Genomic DNA, 23,076 nt, shown 5'->3' on the forward strand with positions numbered 1-23,076 from the left:
AGTAACTAAGACATTAGCAATTTATAAATGTTTATTTCTCATAAACCAATTCCTACACCACTTTCATTACATGACAAATGTGTCCGTATTTCATTTCATTATCCATTTCTTATCAAATTCACAATTCACAACTACGGCTCAGAACCTGGCCTACAATTTGTATGAGATAGTGACTCATATTAAACATTTCCCATTTCACAATAGATAAGCATATAAGCCATATCAACATTTCAATAGATAAGCCTATGAGTTGTATCCACACTTCAACAGATAAGCATATGAGCTATATCAACACTTCCATAGATAAGCATATGAGCTATATCAATACATTAACTGATAAGCATATGAGCTGTATCAACGGCGTCCATCCCCTATCTCCTCCCAACAACATCCGGTTTAGAGGTCCATCCTCTATCTTCCCTTAAACCGTAGAGTACATCCCCTATCTCCTCCCACACACATACAACGTATATACACAAAGGTCATATACATAATCAATCAATACATAAAGTTAATGTATGCTTTCAACCGTCATACTCTATGACACATTCAATTGATTAGTTTTAGTTTGCCTAATCATCATGCATTGTCTACAACAATCAAAACTACCCTCCACCGGTAGCCCAAAACATTTATTTCTAAACAGATAATAAAAGCACCAATAGATAAAATATCCATATTTCCAAAAGTGAGCGATTAATAAATCCAACTTCACTAATCCATCTCATAATGAGCCAATTTCATTATATTCAACTCAATTCCACAATTTCTCAACAAATGTCATGAATTACACTAATGACCCGAATATATCCAAACATGGCATAATTCCCCTTATTCTCAATATTGACTCCAAGAGTCCATATATTACCAACAACATCAACATGCTCATTTTGAAACCCAAATACACGTTTATGGTCCAAAATGAACAAAACCCTCTTTTCAAAATTATACATTTGAAATCCTAGTTTCCAAAACCCAAAACCATTTATACAAAAACTCAATATCTAGGTCAAAACCCATAAGAGTGAGTAGGAATCCCTACCTCAAAAGATGAAACCCAACGAAGAAGATGGCGAAAATGAAGATGCTCCAAATCCCGAAATTTTTGGATCAAAGTGTAGCCCTCGACGATCAACACAACTTTTACAAAGGCCGAAGGAAAGGAAAGCACTCTAACTAGATCAAACCCTAGAGAGAAGGGAGTTTCTAGAGAGAGAGGCTCTCAAAAACGTTTTTTTGAGAAGGTAAGAACGAGAGAGGAAGTGTAGAAAAATGATTCAAAAATGCCCAACTTCCCTCTGTTATACGACATTCCCGCTCGAGCGGAAAACACAACGCTCGAGCGTGAAGAACAAAAAACTAGGTCCGCTCGAGCGCAAGAAGGCTCGCTCGAGCTCCAAGACACAAGAATAAAGTACATCCGCTCGAGCGCGAAAACCAGTCCGCTCGAGCATAGATTTCCCCCTTCCAGAACTTACACCAAAAATGTACCACCCACTCGAACGCCAACTATCCCGCTCGAGCGCGACCCGCTCGAGCGCAGGAAATCCGCTCGAGCGTAGAAATCACACCTGCAGAAGTTTTGTAGACCACGAAAATACTGGGAGTGTGTAATCTTTGCTCGAGCGCTAGACGACCCACTCGAGCAGAACGACCAAAAACCTTGCAACTAGATTTTAGACCAAGGCTCAACCCACCTGCTCGAAACACGCCTAACACATCCTAAAACTCAAACATATGGAATTAAAGGATGATAACAAGTTACACAACCACCAACTCCATGGAACCAAAGTCCGGAATACAACAATTACAAAAAGGGAAAACCGGGATCGCTATACTTTCTGTCAACTTCTCAATTACTGAATCTTTCTCTATCTCTCTCCTCTCTTATGCAAAACCTCCTGAAGCAGTCCGAGGCTCTGATGAACAAGATCAGAACTCTCGACTATTAGACCAAGAACTCCCTCTAAGTCCTCGAGAACCGCGAGGTCACAATCGCTAATTCTGTCTCCGCTGTGATGGTCTCGAATGGATCAAAGATTGATATCTTGACGTGGGATGGTACCCCTTCGTCGAGTGACTTCTGTGTTGCTGCACTTGCTGTCACTGAGAAATTGAAGAGATTTAACTCCACTACTCTCTCTCTCTCAGTGGTCATGGGTCCCTTGTTCAAAATGCCCTTGGATTGCTGTCCATAAAGTTAGTTTTTACTTATATCACTTTGTTATGGTCTTCAAAATCAATTCATGCCCTGAATTTCTCATTTTCATTCTTATCTCTCTCTCTCTCTATATATATATATATATATACACAGACACACACACACACATATACAGGCAGAAGGATATTTGTCGCTAGAGAACGTGTTTTTTCCCAGGTCTAGTGAGGTCTGGCCTTCATAATCTGCAGCGACATTCACTTTCTATTGGTTGATTTGATTCCTAATTTCCTAGGCTTATTCAATTAATCTCTTTCTTGTATGGCCCTTTCTTTCTCATAAGTATGATAGTCCAAGAAGAGAGGCAAATAAAAAATAGCTTAGAGTCCAGGAAAGGCAGAGAGGCCAGAGAAATTTCAAAATTTCTCTAGAGAGGTTATGTTGTGAAAAGACAGAGAAATTGCTCTGGAGAGTGGGAAGTATATAGGAAGTATATGGAAGGCAGAGAAATAAGGAGTCGAAGCTCACTGAATTGCTTTCTGGGTTTTGTAAACCTCTTCCATTACACTCCCATCTAGTCCAGGCTTCTGTCAGATTGAATTTAGAAAAATATTAATAATTCAATAGATATATTTGTGTTTTTATGTGCTTTTGGGAAATGATTCAACATAGCATAGACCAAACAACTCAAATAAATTCAATGTATATATAAAAATTCAGTGTCTAACACACACACACAGAGAGACCTTCTCAATCTTGCAGTCTTTAGATATGATCTGCAACTCTTCTTGATCATGTCGACGCCTCGACAGCACTAGACCATTAGATTCCAATGGAGCCCACAATCTGTGAAAAACCCAAATCACATTCACATCAGCTACCAAATACCCACTACTACTAACTAATCTCAATCTCACCAAAACAACCATGAAATGCATAACACACGTATATTACATCTGTTCTAACTATTCTATTACATAAATGCCTACAACACTTTGTCACAACCTTTACATTTCAAATTCCCCTACAACTATTTCAGTTTTTTATTTCAAATTTCAAATCTTTATAGCTTCTTCACTCAAACCCAGAGAAAATTCAAATTTCTCTAGGTTCATTTTGACCAATTTTCTCTGGGTTTTCAAATTTCTCTAGATTCATTTTGACCAATTAAAGGCCGGTGAAGTCAGAGAAATATTTCTCTGGAGTATTGAGTTCAGGAGAGGCAGGGAGGGTAGAGAAGTTTAAAATTTCTCTGGAGATGTAATTTTGTGGAAAGACAGAAATTTCTCTGGGAGAATGGGAAGTATATGGAAGGCAGAGAAATTTGGAGAAGGGGAGGGCTTAGAAATTTACAGTGGGAAGTTTAGAGAAGGTCAGAGAAATTTTCAAAATTTGTCTGGACCAATTTTCTCTGTGACGTGAATTTTCTCTAGATCAACTTGAGGGATCTTAGACATTATTAAAATATTGAATGTCATTTATGCTATAAAATCTTAATACTAGGGACCTTAAAAAAAATCTCATTATTTTATTGTTTATTTTTTAAGAGAAATATAAAATATATATATAGCTATAATTATCAAATCAATCCTTTTTTTTTTCCATCAATAATATACACATAAAACCCAACAAAATGAAGGGTTTATATTATTAAAGTATCCACGGGACACAAACCTAACCCATTAATTGATTAGGTGCTCATGACTTAAACTACCAAGTCATCTTATGCACTTTCATGAAGTTGATGTTTAAAATTAAGGTGCATAAGTTAAGCCGTTATTGAGTTTTTCGAGACCCATGATTAACTGTTAAAATTAGGGGTATAGTCAAGGTTACATTATTAGAAGACTCAAAAGTAAAGTATTAAATAAGTCTAAGAAGTTGGATCTAGTCTAATTTATGAAAAATGCTTGGGAGCACTAATTAGTGCTCCCACTAATTAGGTGGCAGTGGGTCCCGTCATTAATGATGTGATGTTTTGGTCTTGGAGTTGTATTTTTTTTTTTACTTTTTTAATGCATTAGTGCTATTAGTAGTGATGTTTTTAGTGGGATAAATCATTGTTGCTAATTTATATGACTAAAATGAACAAATCACTATTAAAATAAAGCTAAAAATAATTACAAAAATGTATTCCATGAACTTAAATTTCAATAATTTACTATTAGAAAAATGCAAATGAGAAATAATATCACACAATTCATCCAGTACATAAATGGTAATGAATTATAAATTACATTGCATACACAAAATTTTGAAATTATCATATACTAATAAATTAATTATGAAAATACTTTGGTGGTTTTTGTTTAGGAAATAAAACAAGCATAACTATGGTACACGCTTAAAAATACATCCGGTATGCCTTTCCAAAACTACACTACAATAATTGATAACAAAATCACAATAGTTAAATAACTTTTTCAGCATAATAGTATGTAATATTTTAAATATTCATAACATTATCATATTAGTTTATTATATAACCATAATAATTTGCATTTAAAACTTTTTTTTTATGGTACATCTTTTCGTAACATAATTATAATAATTTGTATTAACATTATAAAAACTCATAATAATTCTACAAAATATACAAAATATTATACCCCATATCTTAGCAATCCCACCAACTTAGAAGGCCTGGACCCCTAAAACCCCACTAAAATAGAGGACGTTTATATATAATATTTTACCTTATTCTCGTTTGACTGACTCTAACAGCCTCTTTTAAAAATAATCATATATCCCTCAATTTTAGATTAATTTGTAACACTAACCCCATTACATTTACTTGCAAAAAAACACTTATGCAATATGTAACTGACATAAATGTACTTTTTTAAAGATAAATTACAAATACACCTCTTGAATTTTACTTAAAATACGACTTGTCTTTATGGTTTGAAAAATTACAAATATCTTCCTATCAAAATTTTTTATTTAACAGAATTAATTGAAAAAGTAAAATTTCTAATTGTTCACTTATACAATAATAAAATTATCTAAATTATTAATTGAAATAAAATTTTAACATTATTAAAAATTATTAATTAACTTGATGATTTATTAATAAAAGGACCTATTTGTTATGAAATTAAAAATCTCAAGGGACATAATGTAATTTCTAAAACTATAAGAAATAATTTATAATTTAAGTAAACATCAGGAAATGTATTTGTAATTTATTTCTTGGTGGTGTTTGGGAAGAATTTTAGTTGGGTTTTTCTCATTTTTTCCACTAAAAGACAAATTTTGCAAAACCAAAAAAAACACATCCAAACAAAATATCACATCCAATCCCATAATCATTTCATTTTTTCTCTCCCAAGTATCACATCCAACCACAAAAAAATCTAACTATCTTCCCAAACACAAAAAAAAAATTTCTTCAATAATATCCTATATCTAAAAAAACTACATAAATGTGACGCTCCAAAATTTTTTTTTGAAACATCAAGGGAAATTAAATAAACAAAATGACTTAATAAACTAAAAAGTTGACATCTTAATAGGGCATTCCAACTCTCGTACATAACCAAATGTTCAAATAATATTAAATAAAAACTTAACATTATCCAAATACAACATCAATGAAATTATAAGGTGTAACGCCCTAAAAAAAAAAGACATTAAACCCATCAATATAAACATACATTTATATACAAAAGATCCACATTTCCACAATTCATCAGAGTACTTCATTACAAAAGTATTACACGTTAACAACAAAAGCAAATGCCCTACGGGCTTACGGCTTTCCAAGTTAACACTTGGTTACAAAAGAGAGTATTGACTCGGTTACACATTTAGCCCTTGGCTTGAATTTACATGTAATACATCAAAAGAAAAATAAGGCAACAAAAGTATGTTTGCCCCTAGCCTCCCAAGCTATGTCCTCAGAGGTGGCGTGCTACCTGTACCTGAAAATGATGTTCCCATAAAGGGTGAGCCACAGCCCAGAAGGAATATACTAAACCGACTATGAACAATACCTAAACGATTAGCAACTGATAGGGTCAATACTTACACTTCCATTTACATCTTATTACAATTCCATGACAGTCAATTCAATATTACAATTCACTTTCCATTTCTTATTCAACTTTGGGTTTGAAAACAAGGCTCAGTACTCTGGCCAAACATTTGATGAGATTGTAGTTCATCACTAGAACACTTTGAAAATCAAGGTGGATACCCGTTTTGGTGTTGTATCAATAACACATAAACTACTTCCACACTTCACAAACGATGATGATATACATTTTAGTGCTATATCAAATCAAACAAACTTTTCAATAGATAAGCTTATGAGCTATGTCACTACTACAACAGATAAGCATATGAGCTATATCAACATTACAACAGATAAGCATATGAGCTATATCAATACTACAACAGATAAGCATATGAGCTATATCAATACTACAACAGAAAAGCATATGAGCTATATCAATACTACAACAGATAAGCATATGAGCTATATCTACACTTCACTAGACAAGCATAGGAGCTGTATCTACACTTCACAAAGATAAGCATATGAGCTGTATCTTCACTTCTCTAGACAAGCATATGAGCTGTATCTACGGAGTTCATCCCTCATCTCCTCCCAATCCTATCTGGTTTACAGGTACATCCCCCATCTTTCCCTAAACCGCGGAGTACATCCCCCATCTCCTCATCTACACACAAAGCATGTAAACACAAAGGTTCTACACACAATCAATTAATACATAAAATTAATGTATTCTATCAACTATCTACACATAATGCGTATAAACACATTGGCCATATGCACAATCAACCAACACATAAAGTTAATGTATTCTATCAACCGTCATACTCTAGGACACACCCAATTGATTAATTTTAGTTTGCCTAATCATCATGCATTGTCTACAACAATCAACACTACCCTCCGCCGGTAGTCCAAAGCAATTATTTCTAAGCAGGAAATAAATGTACAAATGGATAATATATCAACATTTCAACTAGATGAGCAATAAAAGATTCGCCTACACTCTTTAATCCCATACATTCCCAATTCCAACATTCTTAATTCAATTCCTCGCTTTCTTCAATTAATTATATGCATTAATTAATTAAATCAATTAGGGAAAATTACCATAACTCACAAAACAACCCTAAGGTTCCATTCCCATCAATGTCCCAACATTAATCTCATTTCTCTATGCCTAACATGCATATAGGTTTATATATTTAAAACCCCGACTTTTGTAAAATTACACAAAGGCCCAAACTTTCTCAAAATTACCCAACAACCCCCGACATATCAAAATGCTAAAATTCAAAGACAAAGCTCATAAGATGGAGTAGGTTATCCCTACCTCGAATGATGGGGCTCAACGAAGAAGATGAAGAAACGGAAATGCTCCAAATCCCGAAATTTTCAGATTAAAAGATAGCCCTCGACGATCAACACAACTTTTGTAAAGGCCCAAGGTGAGAAAACAACTCCTACTAGATCAATCCTAAGAGAGAAGTTTGGGTTTTAGTGAGAGGAACTCTCAAAATACCTTTTTGGAGAAGTAAGAGAGAGAAAAGATGTTGAAAAGTGAACAAAAAAGTCGGATCTCGGCTTTATATAAAAGTCGCCCCGCTCGAGCGTCGAACACCCCGCTCGAGCGTCACTCACAGACCCCCGCTCGAGCGTCCAATCCCCCGCTCGAGCGGCGGATGCACGCTCCCAGAACTTTTACAGACATGGTTCCCGCTCGAGCGTCAAACTACCCGCTCGACACAAACTCCCGCTCGAGCGTCTACCACTGCAGACGAAATACTGGATGGGTGATTTCCCCGCTCGAGCGCCAACACCCTCACTCAAGCGGACAAGCAACAACAGAGTCCCGTTCGAGCGTCAAAAGCGCCGCTCGAGCGGAGAGACCAAAAACTGGGCAAAGATTTTACGTTTTAAAACACAACCAACTTATTCCCAACTTGCCCAACACAACCCAAAGTTCGAACACAAAGAGAAAGGGATAGAAAGAGGATAAGACAACAACACCCTCACGAAACCGAATCCGGATTACAGTTAAGCACGAAAGGGAAAACCGGGATCGCTATAACCTCCCCCCCTTAAAGAATTTCGTCCCCGAAATTAATGGTACGCCAAAACACAAGGCCAATTGATCACAGAGCATTCAACAACCGAGCCCCAAGGAAAGAAATTACTTTCACAACAAACCTCCGATTCACTCTTACCAAGGAAGAGACTAACCAAGGGAACACATTCTAAACGACAACACCTTAGGTACGCAAGCCTCAACAAACCAAACCTTCCCCGAAACAATTCACCGATAACCAACTGGTGCTTCAAGCTAAGTCACTACTCAACAACCCGACCAAAGCAAATCTTTAGAGTAGATAGTAAGAAAACATTTTCTTGGTCAAGAGGCATTTCTCAAGGGTGTTCAAATTTTCAACGTTAAAGTCCCGGAATAAATTTTTGCCTTTTCCAAACGAAAACTCAAAAGCTTTGTAAACATTTTTTTCACAAATACAGTGTTACCCAAAACGCAGAGTCATCCACGGTTTATTTGCCCAAAAGATTAATCTGAAATTCTTTAAAATCCTTGAATTAAATGGTCCCAAACACTAGGAAAATTTTGTTTTCCATTTCTTTCCAAAATAACACTATCAACAACCGTCACTCGCATGGTGATGCCACAACCAACACGGAACACAACATTTCTATAATGATAGTTAATAGAAATAACAATAGTACTATTAACACATGAGGTATAAGAAATTCATGGTTTTGCAATTTTATCCCACCTCCCTTTACTTAACCACTTTATAATCATAAACACGGCTCAGAAATACACAAATGATACACATTATAGTGCTGTATCAATATCAAACCAAACATCATACATACATAATGTATAAAAAGCCAATCATTCACAATGATCAATCAATACATATATTAGATGTATTATTCCAACCGTCAGATTCAACGACAAATGTTCGATTAGTTTCAGTTTTCCCTAACCAACATACAAAGTCTACAATGAACGAGACTAAACTTAAGGTGACCAATGCCAACCCAAAACCTGATACCGACAAGCTGACTAATCAACTCAATAAACTCTACACTCAGTAATCCACACACTGACGTGCCACTAAAACCACTAACCCCAACCACGGAGTTCTCTACACAAACCACAAATTTTGGAATCTCTCCGGATCTCCTAAAATTGAACCGCATCAACACTGCGTCTAAGGGAATCACCATCCCCCGCCATGGCTATCTAGCAAGCCTGCTCACTTCCTTGATCGAAGACCGACATGGTCAACCTCAATCGTAACAACCCCAAACACGAAGGACCACTTTGACCAACGCTATACTTTTTACTCTAGAACACGAACTATTCTTCCTTCAAAGAGTGCTACCAGCATCTACTCACAACCTAAACCCAACAATTGATAACCAATCACAATACGAACACTACCCCTGTACAACCGATGGGGTCACCACGGACTCACTGACTAGCAAGACCCAAAACACGAACCAACATACAGGTACCATTTCCACTAACCCGAGATACAATTCTCACATTCCCTCGAACATTCTCACATAGTCTTGCCAACACCGCGCAACTCTTGAAACCATCACATCTAACACATTCAACCGTACTAGGCAAACCTCCTTATTTTGGAAGCCCTCTTACTCCCACACTGAATCCCCCAGTAACTCGTCTCGTGAGTACCATCAAGAGGCCCGGCCTCTGTGCTAAACCACTAGTCAAAACTATCGCTAGGCAACCATCATGAACCAAACCCCGACACCGTTATAAGTCACCGACAAGGCTCTCAAAGATTCACTCTTCTAATTTTCCAGAGGAGTAAAAGTCCTCGCCTCCCTCGTCATTAACCCACATCTTCATCCGCAAACACCATACCACTGTGACTCCATCCACGGGTCACTTTCTAACCACGGGCTATATACCCAATTAACCCTTCTGATAACATCCTCTAACCTGACCAGTGCTAAGGTACGAACCTATCACATTCGATCCAAATAAAGGAATTTGGAAACTTAGGGAAACACCCATTATATTACTGCCCGAGATATAGTACCAGCTACCCACAACACATCGCTCCCGATACAACAATCACAACCTTATATAGGGACTAACATCCCCTCACTTAAAACGGCCAATCAGTACACCTGCAATCTCGGCAACGTTACTTACCACGAAGGTACAAGTCCAACCTTAACAAAATTATGCGCTATGCCCCCATAGGATACCATATTAAATACGTGTTACATCTAGTATTAATCGCACACTTCACATCCTCTCGAGTTCTCCCAACAGTAGACCAAAAGCTATACCACGCACAAAATTTTAAATGGGTAATACCCATGAAATTCCACACACTCGGCAAGTAAAACAGTCCTCGCTCCAATATTGCCTTGGCTAGGACACGCACCCCTCGGTGGTTCTTTCAAGTTTTGAAAACACGGCCCCTCAGCCCTCATCTTTCCCAAATCAAGTCACACGCATAATAATAAAAATAATGCACTAATACGAAAAAAAAAATTTTGTGGTTTTACAGCAACCTTATACATTAATAAAACTTTAGAGTTACAACATGCTCCAATTCACCCATTCCAAGGAAACTAACAAACAAAGCATATATGTATATATATGGATAAACAAACAATTTAGATGTTTCAACATTCCCAAAACACATTGGTTACACAACGGAACCCAATGATCACAAAACAATAATCCACTGATTACAAAACGGATTAGTCAAAACAAAACCATCCCATCAGTATTACTACTACTACCGTCCCTTGCTGGACCGCCGAAGTTGGTCATCCCCGAACATAAGATAACCTACGAACTTACAAGCCACCGACAAGAACTACTGACGTGCCCCCTCTGTCCACACCTGGAACAACTACAAACCTTTCCAACTGGGGCTTGGGAACTCGACTCTACTGAGGCCCTCACAATCTGGCCTGCTAGTCCCCCAAAACGATACTGTTCCTGCCCAGTCGAATGAAACTGAGCCTGGCTAGGTTGCAAAACCCCTAAAGAAGCCCCCGGCTGAGTACAGAAACGTCGAATATGACCTGGCTGATTACACATCCAACAAGTAGGCGGTGCCTGAGTACGAGACTGGTTCAAAACCTGGGCTGATGAAGACCCCAACAACTGCCTCCCCACTATGCATTTGATCGGCCCAAAACCCGGCTGGTTAGATGATCCTGGTGGTACAACTACTGGTTGAACTTCTAACCCTGCCCCCTTCCTCTGTGGGCAACCCGAAACCTTGTGGCCCAATAGACCACATTTGAAACAAAAGACACCCCTCTGTTTATGTTCTTCCGAACCCAAATCTGACACTGGAAGGGTAGTTCTAGCCCGACCTCCCTATTGCGAGTTTAAACCCCTTTGCCTCTTGAAAGGCCTACCAACACCCTGAGTCACAGGAGTCGCCGAGGTGGCTTCCTCCCCACTCTGCCCCATTGCTAGCACCGCAGCCTCTACATGGGCAGTCGCCTCAACAAGCACCCTATAACTTCTATGCCAAGGCCCCGCAGTCCTATCACAGATGTCGCCACGCAGCTTACTCTCAAACTCAAAACAACGCAATTCCTCCGTCTCCACCAACTCTGGAGCAAACCTCGACAGGTTAGCAAACCATCTTTCGAACCGCACCAAAGGTGTAGTACCTTGGCGTAACTCCACAAACTGTTTCCGCAACTCTTCCCGAGCGGAAGGAGGGAAATCGCAACTTCCTCGCTTTGGCATCCTAATAAAAGTAACAGAGACACGTTAGCACACTCATGCATGTGCTGAAACTAAACACTCACGTCCCAGTACATGGACAACTGTAATTCACCCCACGTAAGCACATAAACACATAAGCATTTACGAATTTCATTTCCAGATAATGATAGTCCCGAGGCGTTACTAGAGTTCCGGTTAGAAACAGCATTGATCAAGTGCCTTTCCAACAAGACTCCCAGAAACCCAAGGATCCAATCAACATCCTAGAAACTAAATCCCATACCCAAATAATCACATAAACATGTTATCACTTAAACACATAGCATAAGACACTACATCTAAGTCTCTATCAAGCGAGACAAACCCATTGTGATCCTAATCACTTCCCACGTACCCAAAGTATTCGAACCCGGTACGCTCTGATACCAAGTTGTAACGCCCTCAAAAAAAAAAAAGACATTAAACCCATCAATATAAACATACATTTATATACAAAAGATCCACATTTCATCAATTCATCAGAGTACTTCATTACAAAATTATTACACGTTAACAACAAAAGCAAATGCCCTACGGGCTTACGGCTTTCCAAGTTAACACTTGGTTACAAAAGAGAGTATTGACTCGGTTACACATTTAGCCCTTGGCTTGAATTTACATGTAATACATCAAAAGAAAAATAAGGCAACAAAAGTATGTTTGCCCCTAGCCTCCCAAGCTATGTCCTCAGAGGTGGCGTGCTACCTGTACCTGAAAATGATGTTCCCATAAAGGGTGAGCCACAACCCAGTAGGAATATACTAAACCGACTATGAACAATACCTAAACGATTAGCAACTGATAGGGTCAATACTTACACTTCCATTTACATCTTATTACAATTCCATGACAGTCAATTCAATATTACAATTCACTTTCCATTTCTTATTCAACTTTGGGTTTGAAAACAAGGCTCAGTACTCTGGCCAAACATTTGATGAGATTGTAGTTCATCACTAGAACACTTTGAAAATCAAGGTGGATACCCGTTTTGGTGTTGTATCAATAACACATAAACTACTTCCACACTTCACAAACGACGATGATATACATTTTAGTGCTATATCAAATCAAACAAACTTTTCAATAGATAAGCTTATGAGCTATGTCACTACTACAACAGATAAGCATATGAGCTGTATCAACATTACAACAGATAAGCATATGAGCTATATCAATACTACAACAGATAAGCATATGAGCTATATCAATACTACAACAGATAAGCATATGAGCTATATCTACACTTCACTAGACAAGCATTGGAGATGTATCTACACTTCACAAAGATAAGCATATGAGCTGTATCTTCACTTCTCTAGACAAGCATATGAGCTGTATCTACGGAGTTCATCCCCCATCTCCTCCCAAGTCCTTAATAGCTAATATATAGGATAATAAAGTTATTCGACTTTAGTTATGATTTCAAGTCAGCCAAGGCTCTACGTTAGCGTCAACTCCATTTCAGCTTCAATTATTTCCTCGGCCAAAACCTGGCATAAAACGCCAGGGCAACAAAAATATATGCCATGAGTTTTGCAACACAGTAAGAAAACATAGCCAACCTACCATTCTTTTTAAGAGAAAAATAATGAGGTTCTAAACATGAGATAACAATATAATTGTAAACATAAATTACAACCATTAGAATAATTTCAATAATTTTAATAAATTAGGTGACACTCGAAATCTCACCAAAGAGATTTAACTTAAATTACAACCATTAGAATAATTTCAATAATTTTAATAAATTAGGTGACACTCGAAATCTCACCAAAGAGATTTAACTTACCAACCACTAAGCATGGCAACGGTTAATTTGAAACCCTCCCTTGGTCAAATATTTAAGTGTTACCAACTGTAACTACCAGTGATGCCCACGTCCGGAGTTATATACCCAAGTAGTGGCATCCGTGGTCTGCCCTAAGGAAACGGTCTGCCAGGAGTAAGTAACCTCCCTGTGTGCCACCTGCACATCAACCCTTATTCCAAAACCGAATACCGAAAAGGGTTCAAATAAGTCTCGTGCCATCTTAGAGTTTCGCAACACAATTTACGTGAGAATTCTCAAAACTAGGGCTCACCCTGAACAATCGGTGTTAACCGTCAACCCTTAATTCCGTACAGTCTTTAAACCAAGACTCACCCCGAACAATTGGTAAACCGTCAATTATTAACTTTGTATATGCTGTTAATCATTTCAGTTAATTTTGATATTAATCACAAATAATTCCAAACTTTTAATCACAAGTAATGTTATACCAACTCATTAAAATTCCCAATCATAAAATATTGCATGTGTCACACAATACTAAATAAAAATACAGAATTTAAATAAACAATTTATTTAAACCATGGTATGAAATAATAACTTAGATACAAGAATTAAACCATAAATACACACATGCACAAATTTTTTATTTACAAAATTGGACTAGCATAATATTAAAGTGGTGATGTTATCCTGTCCAGAAAATTTTTCAGAGTATATATCTTGCAAATAAAATTATAAATACATTACTTATACAACTCTAAAATTCATGTCAATCTACAGGATACTCAATAAACATGTTATGGTTATTTTTCAGAAAGTATTTTCCAAAAATAACTTATAAATAATTCTAAACAAATTCCAAGGGTCACAGATTTGTCACATTTCCTTACATTAATTCCACGCTTAAATTTATAGATCAAACCCATAATCTAAAAATTTATCATAAAACTAGACTTCTCAAATTTCATATTTTAGTTAGAAATTACCAGATTTGGCTTAGTATAGAATTTTAAATAAATTTTCAAATACATGGTAAAATCTGTCTCACAGTTTCAGATTTAGTTAGAAATTTGTATAAATTCGTAGAAAGCTCAAAAATTGTTACCAAAATTCCTGGACGAACTAGACGTCATTATCAACAACTTTGTAGAAGAAATCATCTCGAAATTTTGTGTATAAAATTGTCTAAAAATTCGAGTGACATTCTGGCAGATTCAAAATAGACTATTTTCATCACAGTTTCAGATTTAGTTAAAATTTTGTATAAAATCGTAGAAAGCTCAAAAATTGTTACCAAAATTTTCTGGATAAACTAGGCATCATTATCAACAACTTTGTAGAAGAAATTATCTCGAAATTTTGAGTATAAAATTATCTAAAAATTCGGGTAACATGCTGGCAGATTCAAAATAGATTATCCTCACTACAGGAAAAATAGGTTTTAATGGCGTTCTTTTAACGACCTTTTTTTTAAACGTCACTTTTCTTAATTTTTAACGGCGTTTTTATAAACGTCGCATATTGTTTAACCAAAACGACACCGTATTATAATTGAAGGCGTTGAAAACCGCCTCCAAATGCGGTAGGATCACGTGCTGATCCTTCTTTGTGAAACCCTTATTTTGAATCTGAGCCCTTTCTCTCTCTCAACCATTATATACGCACACATCTCTTTCTCTGTCTCTCAGCGATTATTGATAACTCTAGGAAGAGGCTTCATCTCTCGAAAGATCAATCGGCTGTTCTTGAAGAGAGCTTCAAAGAACACAACACTCTCAATCCTGTAAGTATACATAACATTGAGTCTTAGCTTGAAGCTCAGCTATGAAGATCGGGGTAGTTTGGTTATTTTACTAAGATCTCTGTGATTTCTCTCTCTCTCTCTCAACCCTTACACGCACACATTTCTCCATCGAAGCTCCATCTGCACCGACGATTTCGAAGATTCAGAGTGATTTCGAAGATTCAGATCGATTTCGAGATTCAGAGCGATTTCAAAGCTCCATCGCCACCACCATCTGCACCAGCGAGGTAGTGAGCTCCACCGTCTCTCTCTCTCTCTCTCTTTCTCTGTCTCTCTCTCTAGATCTCTATCTCTCTTTAGATTTATGAAATCAATGTTTTAAGGCATTCTTACTTGATCCTCATTTGCAGAGATTCAGAGATGCAGTGATTCAGAGATTCAGTGATTTTAGAGCGATTTTGATTTCGAAGCTCCATCCCCACCACCATCTGCACCGGTGATTTTGATTTCACTAAGGTGAGCTCCACCGTCTCTCTCTCTCTCTCTCTCTCTCTCTCTCTCTCTCTCAGTTTCCTCTCAAATTACTTCAAATTTTTTGTGGCTTCTCTTCTAATGATCTGAATCTTGTTTTTATTTTTTCATAGTCAAGTTCAAGCTTCTTCCCCTATCCTAGAATCCTAGTACCATCATGTTTAGTCCTCGTATTTTTTTAATTTATTTTTTAAATTTTTAATTTTTTAATACTAGAAATTAGAGATAGCATGGATAAAGAAAACTAAATTATTTTTTTAAGGTTGTTGGTTGGATTCATACCCCACTTATTGCATTGGACATTTGTAGTGAAGAAAAACAAATCAACTTGGACATTTGTTATGGCTTAACATAAAATTTTTAAGTTTTAACAAGTATATATATGAATTACCGGGATTGGTGAGTGAGTTTGAAACTTCCAAATCTGAAGATCCAACATTAGGTGGCTCGGCAATGGCCTAACTCAACTGTTTGACAACACTTCCTTCTCCTTTCGTTATCTTTTCACTCCATCATTACCTGTATCATCTTTAGAGTTGAAAGGATCTAAGCTGAGGATCTGAATTGCTATTGGATTTTCACTATTAATCAATGTGCAGTCTCCTTAGTATCTTATTTTGAAAAGGGAGTTGAGCAGAGTAATAGTAGTCCTTTTTCGACTATGGGTTTTGTCTTAAGCAAAATCGTTTCTATTCATTTGAGGTATAACTTCACCAATAAAGCTTGATAGTCTGGTGTGTATGGCTCTATTTTTTCCAAAAAATTGTTGTCTGAGCCCACTTATTTTCCAGAAATTATAAATCGTTTACCCCTGGTTGAATACTTCCCTTTACATTGTCCCTGTAAAGCAATTTTGCCTAACGTCTTTATTTCTTTTCCTCTTTTTTTTTAATAAGATAATTAGTCCCTTCTTACTAGTTATCTGATGAATTCTTAATTATTTCATGCCAATGCAGCTTGAGGCTATTCCCATGTCTATCCATTCTCTTCTGTCCTCATTTCTTGTTGTATCCTTAAATGATGCACTTTAAGTTCACTATCTGCATAATCTAGGTGCAGTATGCTGAAAATAGTTTTTTTGGCCTACTGATTGTTATTTTGTTTTAAAAGTGCTTTCATTACTTCTAAAGAAAGAGAAAAAGAAGTATGATTGACTGATTTGTGCAACAGTTTGAGATATAGTAATAAATTGCGAAAGGTTATAAACTTGATCATATGTGTTGCCTTTTATTCTCTGAGAAATCTCTGATGTTTGAAAATACTAGTGACTTAAATTCGAGCAAAGAATTTCCAGCTAGATGTCCTTACAGCTAATTCTTTTCTACCATGTTCAACTAGGTCTTGTGTATTGTATGGATTACTTAGAGAAAAACATTGACTGGTTGGAGTCCAAATTAAAGCCTCTTCTCAAAGGTTAGTATTCAAGGCCTACATTGGCATGGACTTGTAACTTTTTGTTTTTTGGAAGTGATTATCAACCATCCTGGATTCCTCGCTCTCAGATTTGATTCGCCCAATTTCAAAGGTAATTCTATGGTTTTTTTTTGGTTTGATCTTGCAAAAGCTGGACCTCTGGACCTTTATCAGCGGAATATCGATCTTCATCAGTTTTTATGGGTTTTCAATTATTACGTGGAAATTAATTTATTTCCTTATCATTTTGTTTGTAGGGTTTGCGATTGTTTTTTAATTTATACTATTCCTGTGATTTTTGTGTAAAAATTTAAGTTTTTTTGATAAATTTCTGCTTTATTATTATTTTTAATCTGTGTGTTGACATTGATTTTGTTTGAGAATGGGAACAATTTTCAGCTTTTTTGGACATACTAAAGTAATAAAAATTGGCTTTAAGAATTGTAAAAGACTTAAGTATGAAACCCAATGCCTTTGTGCTATCGAACTTCTTTGGACTAGAGTTTCTGAATTATTAAGGTCATTTTGGTTGTGATTGTATGGTGGCCCAATGCAATGTGGCATCAAAGTGCTTGGACTTGAATTGTTAGTTTTATTAAACTGTACATCTTATTGTTTATTGACAATTATGCATCATTCCCCATCATCATGCATAGGCCAGTACTGAGTGGCTGTGGAATTAAAACTGACTTGACAATGTACGAAAGAGGGACATTGATGATTAATTGTGTGTTAACTTAGTTATTAAATTTTTGTTTCGATAGTTGGGATGTTGGGTTGAAGTTCTATCGTGTATGTTTTACTAATTCTTGAGTTACTTGTTTTTGAGTCATTTTAGGTTGACGTTCACTTGTGAAGACCATGTCTCATCACCAAGTGGATGATGCTGAATACATGGCAGATAAATATGAAATGGAAGATATGGATGATGATATGGACGAAGAGTTTCGTGGAAGAGAGATGGGTGGCTTAGACTCTGATGTGGATGAATATGACTACTTGGTTTGTGATATAAACTTTATAAAGTTTGAACCATAGTTTGTTGTCATGATATGCTATCTAACTGCAAGTCTTACCACTTTTCCTTGTTTATTTCTCTCCTATTGGCATGTTTTTTCTCTCTTTTTTTCAAGTAAGTTTTAGATGTTTTTTCCCATCAAGCTCAGGATATATGAAATACTAACTGTTTGGTACCTATTTAGAATAATAAAACGACAGATACTTCTGCTGCTCAAGCTAGGAGAGGTAAAGATATCCAAAGAATTCCTTGGGAGACAGTACCATTTTAATTACATTTTACTATAAGGCATGCTGTGTGTTTTCACTCATTTTAATTGCATTTGTATTGGCAATCTTCTACTATTTTAATTAGCTAGAAAAATGCTGATACACAAAACATGGAGTTAGGTTTTTTGTACTGTGGTTGGTTGATCTGAGATGTATTCAGCTTGTGCTATGCTGTTTTCAAACTTTGAGAGCATCTTTATCATATGCATTACTCAGTTGAACTGAGGTGCATCTTAAGGCAGGGCATATTTGAGAGCATTTTTATTTAATGGAAAAAGAACAATGATGTCAAGCCTTATACTGCAAATTTAATGCAAATTTAACTATTTTGAAATTTCAGTTTGATGTAAAAGCTCCTTGCTCTCATTCTTTATTTTGAGTATAATTGTATGCATTGTTGTTTGTCCTTATATAACATGAACATGTATAATTTTATGCATTATAGTTTGTTGCTTTTAATCTTATTCCAATCACAATTGGAAATTGACTTGGCATGTTGGAAATTGCAGTTCCCTTGTTCGGCTCGAATTGCTCCCACAATGTCAATATCATAGGTTTAATGCTGCAAGTAAGATTTGTTAGAGTTTGAATAGAATACTGTAATGATTTGTGAATGAGTTGGTTTGGGGCTTACTCTTTATCTATGATAACAGCCTCTTGCAAGAAAGACTCAGTGCAAGCATTATCGTGGACACTTTTAACTTTGATTTTGCAAGTTGGTGCAACTTGTAGGACCACAAATAACACATCTGCAAGTAATAACAGTACAGTCACTACAGGAAAATGGGGATTTGATGGCGTTTTGTTAACGACGTTTCTGTAAACGTCACTGTTATTAGTATTTAACGGCGTTTTATAAACGCCGCATATTCTATTAAGAAAAACGACACCGTTTTATAATGGAAACGCCTCCGAATGTGGTAAACTACACGCGCCCTTTTAGTGAAAACCTTATGTTGAATCAGAGCCTTAATACATACGCACAGATCTCTCAACCCTTGATACATAGGCACAGATTGACATGCTGACATGGCGATAAAACTTGTAATGCCAAAAAACTGTATACCTTCCAATGTATCTTAGGGACTTTGGTGATGAACCATCCTTAGGGAACTTGCTATTTTCAACATACCTGAAATTAAATGAATATAAGAAAATTTATTAGCCTTTTAAAGGTAATAGAAAGATGACAATTGCCAAATTTAGCTACATTTACTTTGTGGTTGGTTCATCCCAATACTGGGCATTTCCTTCATTTGTTGAATAGATCTTTCCTTTCTTTGGAACCTGTTCGTAGATGCAGTAATGAAGCATGATTAATGGATCACACAGGCGAAGCACAGAGGACAGACCTAATGACGATTACTAGACATGTTCTTAATGAGCAGTCGAAGCACCCTGAAGCTCACGGCGACTTCACAATCTTGCAGGATGAAGCCTTCACATCTGTTTCATTTGCCCTATGAGGCAAAGTGAGAATGTCTCCCAGCATCTTATCAATTCATGGTGTGGCTCTTCCCTATGAGGCTGGTGAAATCGATTTCGGTGAACCAGGAACAAATGGTCAGCATAGCTTTTACCAATTAATTCACCAGGTAATTTTCTTGCTCTGTTTTATATATAGTACTCCAGTTGCCAATAAGTAAATGTTCTTACAGATAATGACCATATAAATAGTAAATTCATGCATGAACTAGTTACGTCTGATGCTTCTTGAAGTGTAAAAATATTTCTTATTTGAGGCTGCTAATGAGTGGTTCAATAATGTTATTTTTCTTTTTCTGTAGAGTAGTGTGTATAGCATGACACTTGACCTTTTAATAAGAGGTTTTCAAGAATTTCAAATTAGTCTTATATTATTGTCTTTAGCACATTTAGCTGTTTGAAGTTCCAAGAGGTCTATTGAGATTATATCGTAAGTGCATATCTAGAATCTCTATGACTGGGTATCCAACACATGCAGATGTTGGTTCTGGTCTTGGTGCATATCTGGTGTCTTCTTGCTAACTCTAAGTGGTCAACGTATCTGCCTATGTGATCTAATACCACAAATCTTGATCTGTCTTCCTCAGTTGCTGGCATTCTATGAACACAGAATTGCTGTTGAAGGCTTCATTTGGGGTATCAACTCCTTTGACCAGTGGGGAGTTGAGTTAGGAAAGGTATGTGTTACTTAAAGACTACGATAGATCACATCTGTTTCATTTTTCAGGGTGAAGAACAGAAGAAATTGGATGTACTGTCAAATGATGTTTTTGTCAAGGCTTTGATAAGCAGTGGATGCACTGTGAGTTTTTAATTTCATTTGCTTTCTTCTTTCTATATCATCTTTAAGATTGGATTATTGCCTTGTTGGTGCTCAAAGAAAAGCCCCAATTGGTTGGGGCTGATGAGAATCTATATTATTTACAAACACCAATAGAATCCCATACAAACCAAAGAAGGCAATTCGAAAGCTCCCTAGAGTCCAACATCTCTATGCCCCGATTGACGGGGAGGTTGAGAAGTGAAGATGATGAGGTAAAGTTCAACATGTCAAGTAAGTAAGTTTAGCTTTTATTTTAATAAATAAGATTTCCAGTTCAGAATTTATCTGTACCGTCTTCTGTATCGGAAACCTGTTACGTAACCATCTAAAATTGTCTTCCTGAACCAATATATTGTGAACATTCATGTTGTTTTATATGTGGGTGTGTATATATATAATTATTTGACTTTAGATTTTGAATGTTTCATATAAGATAATAAACAAATATATGATACTATACTAATAAAATAATGGTCAATTTTGCAAATTTTAACAATTCTGCATAAAAGAAAAGAGTAACAATAAATAGTAGATGCGGTGCAATTATATTGTGAAGAAAACATGATCTTCCTATTCCTTTTTCTTTCTCAGATCTGTATTTGACCGTGCTTTCGCTTGTCATATGCTGTCCGGTGGGCCAAAAACAGGGGTTCATTCATTTCTTCCCATAATCAGTTCAATGCTTTGAAATGTATTACTTACATTGGTTGGTCCCACACTTAAGAAAATATCACTAGGCAATACTGATTTAAAAAAACCTAATCCATCCATCTTAACATAGTCTAGTGTCATTTTTCAAAATTTTTATTTCATTATTTGTGTTTTTATAAACAAAAGCAATGAAAAGTTTATAAACACCATAGTTTTCTACTAGAATTTTTATAGGTACATGGCATGCTATATATGCACCATTGCTACTTACAATATTAGGTTGATAAAGTTGGTTATGGGTGTTTCACATTTCACAATGTTAAGTATATAGTTTATATCAAAGTCAACCTGTTTTTGGATAAAGTTGGTTATGGGTGTTTCACAATTTTTATTTCACATTTCGTTTTTTTGTCATTTATTTTTGCAACCAATCTAAATGTGACTGAATGATCACATATGTTCTTTGGCAGGATGTCAGTGCTTCCCTTTCCAAAAAGTACCCCCAGTTGTACAAGGAGGGAATAAGAAATACCTTCTTCAAATGGAGAGTTGTGGTGACCTTGGCTTTGTTTTCATTTACCAATCATTAGTCATATACAATTTTGTGATCACTTCCAGTTCTAACAGTGTTGATTCGAATGGCAAGATGTTTGGCCTTTGGGATGTCAGCACAATGATCTTCAATTGTCTTGTAATAACTGTTAATGAGCTATATTTTTTGGAAAAATGGAATGATCTATATTTTTTTAGTGAGCTGGGTGTTATCTATTATGTGGATAAAATGGAATTAAACAATTTGGGTTAATGAGCTGGGTGTTATTTATATTTGGAATGATCTATATTTTTTTAGTTCAATCAAATAAAATTAGCCTAATTTCAAAAAAAAAAAAAAAAAAAAAGAGGATATGACGGCGTTTTTACAAACGCCTCTTAAACCTTACATACTAACGGTCAAATTTATGCAAGCAGATATAACGGCGTTTTTCCAAAACGTCGCTAAATGTTGCCAATGACGTCAGCATGAGTTTAGTGGGACATTTCACGGCGTTTTTAAAAACGCCGCCTATATTAATATCACGACGTTTTTAAAACGTCATAAAGTTATAGCGACGGCCGCGTCCTCGGCGTTCGGAGCTAAGCGTCGCAAAAAGAATTGGCGGCGTTTTAGACACTTACAGCGGCGTTTTTTAAACGCCACTAAAAGTTAAAATTCCTGCAGTGCCTCAACACAGTTTAGACAATGCATCATATGTATACAATCTGAAAATTTCAATTATGTAAAAAAAATGAGAGGATTGAGAGGGTCTTCTTACCTATTAGCCTTCAAGATCTTCCTTTCTTTAATTTTTTAGCTTCCCATGAAATTCCTTCTAGCAAAGAAAATTGAATAGGCTTCAATAC

General features: G+C 36.2%; 2 long non-coding RNA genes across 3 annotated transcripts; one reads left to right on the forward strand and one right to left on the reverse strand.

The window, feature by feature from the left end:
• Window positions 1–15,384: 15,384 nt before the first annotated feature.
• LOC114297004 (uncharacterized) lies at window positions 15,385–22,424 on the forward strand. Of its 2 annotated transcripts, XR_014343871.1 has the most exons (9): window positions 15,385–15,524; window positions 15,660–15,772; window positions 15,896–16,001; window positions 17,355–17,429; window positions 18,268–18,431; window positions 19,226–19,284; window positions 20,049–20,311; window positions 20,789–21,236; window positions 22,146–22,424. It is a non-coding gene; the product is annotated as an uncharacterized LOC114297004 (long non-coding RNA). The 2 variants fall into 2 exon arrangements; XR_014343872.1 differs by lacking the exon at window positions 19,226–19,284.
• Window positions 19,419–20,096, reverse strand: LOC114273832 (uncharacterized). Its single transcript, XR_003633215.2, has 2 exons — window positions 19,933–20,096; window positions 19,419–19,848 (listed from the first exon to the last, which is right to left on the reverse strand). It is a non-coding gene; the product is annotated as an uncharacterized LOC114273832 (long non-coding RNA).
• Window positions 22,425–23,076: the final 652 nt, after the last annotated feature.

This window comes from Camellia sinensis, chromosome 11, assembly GCF_055761805.1.
Source record: "Camellia sinensis isolate YWXY chromosome 11, ASM5576180v1, whole genome shotgun sequence".
NCBI classification, from domain to species: Eukaryota; Viridiplantae; Streptophyta; class Magnoliopsida; order Ericales; family Theaceae; genus Camellia; species Camellia sinensis.